The 6,514-nt window shown below is 38.7% G+C and overlaps 1 protein-coding gene across 1 annotated transcript in view; it reads right to left on the reverse strand.

Moving 5' to 3' along the window:
- CHRM3 (cholinergic receptor, muscarinic 3) overlaps positions 1-6,514 on the reverse strand; it is a 559,390-nt gene that overhangs the window by 331,645 nt on the left and 221,231 nt on the right. The gene's annotated exons all lie outside the window — the stretch shown is intronic.

Consider the following 6,514-nt stretch of genomic DNA (forward strand, 5'->3'; position numbering starts at 1 on the left):
GGGAAGCGGAGGTTGCAGTGAGCCAGGATTGCACCATGGCATGACATTCCAGCTTGGGGGACAGAGCAAGACTCTGTCTAAAAAAAAAAAAAAAATGCTTCAATAACTCACCAAGATGAACTGTTTGGCTTTTTTGTAACACCTGCAGGTCCAAGGTAAATTTAACAAGTGATTTTCTTTTCTATAAAGTAGTCTGGGCATTTGAGAAATATATACATGTATTTCTATTCATTCCACTGCTCTACATATTGAAAGTCTGTGCAGTTTTTTTGTAGATGGTAATGCTCCACAGAAACAAAAGCTGTAACTGCTATTAGCAGTATTTTCTAGACCTTGTGCACCTGGTCTAGTGGCATTTTGGTTCTTTTGTTACAGAGCAGCAGGACACTGGGGCATAAGACAGTTAAAAATATGTTTCTAAGTGCCTCACCGATCTTTCATTTTCTTTTAACACTCAAAATCATCTTTTGTTCACAGGAGGAAGATGATTGTGTACTGAATAATTGCAATAGAACATCTGAAAATGTAAAATGGAAAGAACTGAACTTTTCTACGAAGAGCTTGATTATGGCCATACATTGAATTAATGAGCATTCAGTGGGTCCATAGTTTTTTGTTGAGGGCCTCCTGCATGCCATACACTGTGCTAAGTCCTGGGGCTCCGTGAATTCTTTGTTAACAAAATAAATATACCCCCATACAGAGAGGCACTTTCAGATACATTACCTCATCTCTAACAGAACACACAGTAAACAGAACCATGTGGAAGCTGATCAATATTCTAAGCGATAGTTTCATAAATACTGTCCCTGACTCGTCTACTCACTGGGAGTTGCAGGGGTGGGTATTCTAGCTAGCAAATGAAACAATCTGCATACATGCTTAAATCAAGTTTGTTTAAAATTAGAAAATGGCATAATGTATTCAAAAGTTTTCATGCAGTATTTGCATGGAATTTAAAAGATGCTACATGCTTTGAATTAGGAGAGGAGAGCGATGTGTAACTCATCTATTGGTCTGATCGAATGTTTAAAAATCAGATTTTAGAGAGCTCTGTACTTAAATAACTGTAAAAGAAAATAAAATCAGAATGCATAAGTTTGTTTACTGGTCTAATAAAAGTATAATTAGCATGTGTGAGAAAACCAGATTGGTTAAATAAGAGCTGTAAAATTTAAGTAAATATGAAGCTCCTTTTGTTGCTTAGCAAATGAGAAAGTTTCTTTAGATTCAAGTCTGAGGAAATGTTTCTCTTGGCCAGACTACACTTTTGTAATGGTGTCTATAATTCCTGAATTCAGCCCTGGAAAAATGACTTTGTTGCTTAGGAGTTAAGAAAACTTGAGAAAGGAGGAAGTATGGGACAGAGACAGGTAGATACTCGGAAACATTAAATAAAGATTATTAAGTGTCTACAGGTAATGTGATCAGTTTTGCCAACTGCGCTATATTTCATTGTACAGTTGGCTTAAAATCCCCCCATACTGCGTGGGCAACCGTCTGCTTCCTCATGTTCTTGCCTCAGCTTACAAATGCATACAACTCTTGATGAGAAGAAAAGTTCTTTCTGGTGTTTTTGGCAGGGGAAGGCAAAGGGAAAGGGGAGGACTCTCTATCTAGCTTACATCTCTCTTGCCACCATATTTTTCATCAAAAGGAAAGAAGTTGCAGTAAATGACTGATAAGAGGCTGGCCTCTATGGGGCTTTGTTATTATTACAGGAAGGAGGGCTGAGTTGCTTCCTTCAATGGGAAGTGAGCCGCAGGCCACTCTCTCTCTGTGGTAAGTACGTGGATCTGCAGGAAGCCACCAGAACCTACCTCACTGCTCTGTACAGCACATGGAGGTGAGGCCAGGGGCCCGCTTGCCAGAGGGTGGCCAGGAGGGTCACTACGCTCTGATTTCTGATCATCCTGTGAGAGAATGTGTGAGGTAGCGCTGAAGTCAACTCTTTCCCAGTTCAGAGAAGAAGACGTGGCCCCAGCTTCTCTACAAGCATGGGAAGGTACAGGCTTGAGGAGTTAGTAGGAGCCCAGATTTCTCAACCAGCCATGTTTTGAAATCCAGCTTTATCCAAAGGACCTGTATTTTGGGAGATGCCAATATTCATCAGTAATACAGTTAAAGTTTCAACTTTCCTTTTTTTTCTCTTGGTCTCTACCAGACAGAATCTGGAAAGAAGAGACAAAAAATTGGCAATCCAAACTTTTAGTATCAATCCTAGAACTGGGTGTAGCTCAGGATTTATAATACTTAAAATTCATATTTTATCTCTCTGCTTAAAGTACATGATGTATTGAAATACAAATGTCCATTGACTTTTATAATATTCAGTCTGAGAAAGACAGTAGTAGTATATCTGCCAAGCATTTATGCCCACCTCAAACTGTGATGGTTAGGTGCAGCTACACTGGACCATTCAGCTGGGTATTCACTCTCAGGTACTGCTATGGAGAGAAAGGCTGACGATTTCCCTTTATGACATGATTAAAGGGGAGGTGTTTCTTCCACACATCTCTAATCCATGAAAGGGTACAGAATGTTCTGCTCCATTCATGCATCACATCTTCACTTCCTTAAGCAATCTTAGTAATTTCCTCTAATCTTAGATACAACTGTTCAAAATCTTTGCCTACTGACTTCAGCTTAAACATCTCTCAACTCACACCTACAGGGGACACACTTCTCTCCTAACCAGCTGGGTGACTCCCATAAAGGCACTGAACACCTAACTCATGAGAAAACTTATAATCACAAGAGAAAGGAAGGACAACCACCCACTATTCTAATGGAATTTCCAGATTATTATCCTTTTAGCATCAAAAGCTCCTCAACTGTATTTGCATGTCAACATGTGCCTAAAAACATATATATATGTATATGTATACATATGTGTATATATGTGTGTGTGTGTGTATAATTGTTGCTCACCTGAAGAATGGTTGCCTCTTCTAGTTGCAAATCATGAAATTATTTGAATCACTCTAACCAGAACCTAGTTTAGAAGCCTACAAAATTAATTAAACCTTAATATTATGATACTGATATCTCAGTGAACATGAATTTGAGTTCTTAATGAGCTTTGTAAGCAGCAAGAACTACAGTTTACATGTGCTCGCCAACACAATGTCCATATAACCAACAGACGCTTTTCAAACTGGCTTTGGAATGAGATTAGAAGAGACACATTCTGAGTTAAGTAGGGAAGATGGTCGCCACTCTTGGCACTTTGTAGGGGCTAAATCTGGACTCCAATGAAAATCCCTTGAATCCCAAGACACCCAAGACTCGAATCCACAACCTAGCATATTATGTACTTTCATTAGCTCCCAAAGAATTCATCTGTTATGTCACAGCATTCTTTAGTCTATTTAATGTTTATTTTCATCCTACCTCTCCTCTTTTCTTACATATGTTCTTCAATATACTACTTAAAATATTTGAATTTAGTTTAACAAAGCCATAAAATAATCCTTATTTTAAAAGAGCCCAACAGTTTATGGATGCGAATCAGCTCTATCTTTGTTTTCCATCTCAGCTGCTCAAAATAATTATTCTGGACAAGGCGTAGTGGCAGTGGCTCACGCCTGTAATTCCAGCACTTTGGGAGGCTGAGGCGGGTAGATGACTTGAGGTCAGGTGTTCGAGACCAGCCTGGCCAACATGGCGAAACCCTGTCTCTACCAAAACTACAAAAATTAGCCAGGCATGGTGGCACACCTGTAATCCCAGCTACTCGGGAGGCTGAGGCAGGACAATCACTTGAACCTAGGAGGTGGAGGTTGCAGTGAGCCGAGATCGCACCACTGCACTCCAGCCTGAAAAAAAAAAAAAAAAAAAAGAAGAATAAGAAGGAGAAGAATGATTAATTTGAATCCAACACAAGAAAAATACAACCATGTTCTGATGCTGTGGTGCAGAACAAAGTCTGGGAGGAGGTGAAGGACTCCTGGGGTCCCCCAGTTGACAAGGGGCCAAGCAGGTCTTTTCTATTCCTCAACGCCTAATCTAACAGAATCATGAGGTTTAAGTTTGTGGTGTGTTCACTGGCCAGCAGAGTAGGATAAAACTCATAATTTAATGCAATTTTTTTTTTTCTAAATAGTCAGAAGAGTTTTGCAAAACTTCCCAAGCTAGAGTAAATAAAAATGAATGATTAGTAACTATTCTGACAATAAAAATGTGCTGGGTGATAAAAAATAAAACAAAGTCCTTTTATGGCAATTACACTGATGACTTTCTGCTGTCATGAAGCCAAATGAACTAAATTAAATAAATCTTATATTGCTGTTCAGAAAAGTGGGTGTGGGGAAGGAGAAAAGGGAGAGAAAAGCAAATGAGAACTAGTACATTTACATTCAAAGCAGTTCTTATCTAAGTAACTAACCAGCAAAAATAAATTCTTAGACTAAGTATCTCTATACTAAATTGACCTACATGACCATAGCTCTCTGTGTCAATGTCCTGTCTTCCCAACTAGATTGTCTAAAACTTTGAAGACAGGAATTTTGCCTTATAGCTCTCACATCTAGCACAGTGCCAGGCATAGCAGAGACATTTACTATTTCTTGAATGAATGCATTATTTCTTGTGTCTAGTATTTAATAAGCTTGTAACAAATATTTTTGAGATTGGTTATGTATATGACCATTTCTACATTTCACATACTCAATGAATCATTTGTAATTAAGTTGTCTACAAATACATATGCATGTTTAATACAAAATACACAAATAGTATTAACATACTGCCTTCCCATATGGTTCATTCATACATGTGACCTGCCCGCACAGAATTTCACTCTTTCAAGGAAAACAGATACTAAACTGTCAACTGCTCTAAAGCATGGTGAGGGAACTTCACATGGTCCATGGTGAGGAAAGCTCCACTGATTGGGTGACAAGGAAGATGGTGGCTGGCGTTGAAGGCATGGATATGAGTGAGCACTCATCCAAGTAATTGAGAGGAGCACAGACTGGCTGGAGAGCAACAGAGAAGAGGGAGAATAGCTTCTGTGACTCTGGAGAGCTCACTGAGGACCAGATCAGAGAGTGTTTCATAAATCAAATTAAAGCCCGTGGACTTTATCCTAATGAAAGACACTGGAGAGTTCTGAGTAAACTCACGGCTCGATCCCATGTGATTTTGGAAATTTCACACTAGTCACTATGTGAAGAATGCCTTCTGTAAGGGAATGACATAGTTAAGTGGCCAGCTATGATGCTATTTTAGTAACCCAGGAGAGAGAAGATGATGTCATGGATGAGGCTGGTATTGGAGAGATCAGCTTAAGAGGATGGGAGGAAACACCGTGTTCACTTTGGGACGTGTTGTGTTGGAGATGCCTGCAACACACAAAAGATGAAGTGCAATGAGATGTTGGATGTCCTGTATGGAGCAGAGGAGGGCTGTGCTAATCAGGGAAATCATGGAAGACCCATAAGCATAGGGGCTGCCAATTGAAGCCACGCTGTGCATGGCCTCTCAGGGAAATTGGGTCTTGTGAAGTTTAACCCCTGAGTGAACAGTTTTTCTACAGGAAGAAAATTGAGTTGGTGATAAAATAACACTCAAAAGGAAAGTACCGCAAGTATACGATTTTATACAAAAAAATGATTCTTTTTTACATGAGACGATAACATAGGTTAAAAATAAATACTTTTAGCAGACAAAGTAAGCCTACTACTTTTCTAAGCCTGCAGAGCAGTCCAGATTCTCTTTAAAGTTCTCGTGTTAACACTAGTGCAAGTGAAAACTTCATAAAGCCTAGTAGGTGGCCATAATTTGTATTACCCAATAGGATCCCAAGTTCATAGTACATAAGGCATAGCTTCACATAGCAGATAATTTAGCTTCATTATGCTCTTTCACAAGAAATTAAAAGTTGTAGTTATTTTAAGTGGTATGTGCTTGCAGAGTACTTAGGTTAAAAAATCCTACAAATGTTGGATATTTACATGTATCATTTTATGTTATTGTCACAACATTATGGCAGAGATGAAAAAAGCTACAAATAATGATATCGTAAATAATTGGTAAAATTTTCTCTGCTCCATATTACAGTTGAAAGTAAAGTTTTTAGACTCTTAACTTCTATTCAGAAAAGCAAAGTGGTAAGACACACAGGCTTTAGACTCAGGCAAGTTAGGTTCAACTCTTGTGTTTTCCACTTATTTGCTAAGTAACACTGGAACTTAATCTTCTAAGACTCATATTCATCATTTATAAAATAGGGATTCTACCTACTTTTAGGATGATTGTGAGCATTAAATAAGAAAATGTTATTAAGATATTAGCATAGTGTTGGCTGCCAATAAACCATTCTAAACAGAGTTAACCAAGGTAAATGATATTCAATTAATAATCCAGACTTAATCATGTCAGTACCCAAAAGGTGACCAGCACAAGGCTTTGTGGGTCCTTCATAATAGATGTTTGCCAATGCAAAATTCGTAAGCATTTTATACATACACCCCTCCCCCCGACACACACACACACACACACACACACACAC

Source organism: Mandrillus leucophaeus, unplaced genomic scaffold, assembly GCF_000951045.1.
Source record: "Mandrillus leucophaeus isolate KB7577 unplaced genomic scaffold, Mleu.le_1.0 Scaffold466, whole genome shotgun sequence".
NCBI lineage: Eukaryota > Metazoa > Chordata > Mammalia > Primates > Cercopithecidae > Mandrillus > Mandrillus leucophaeus.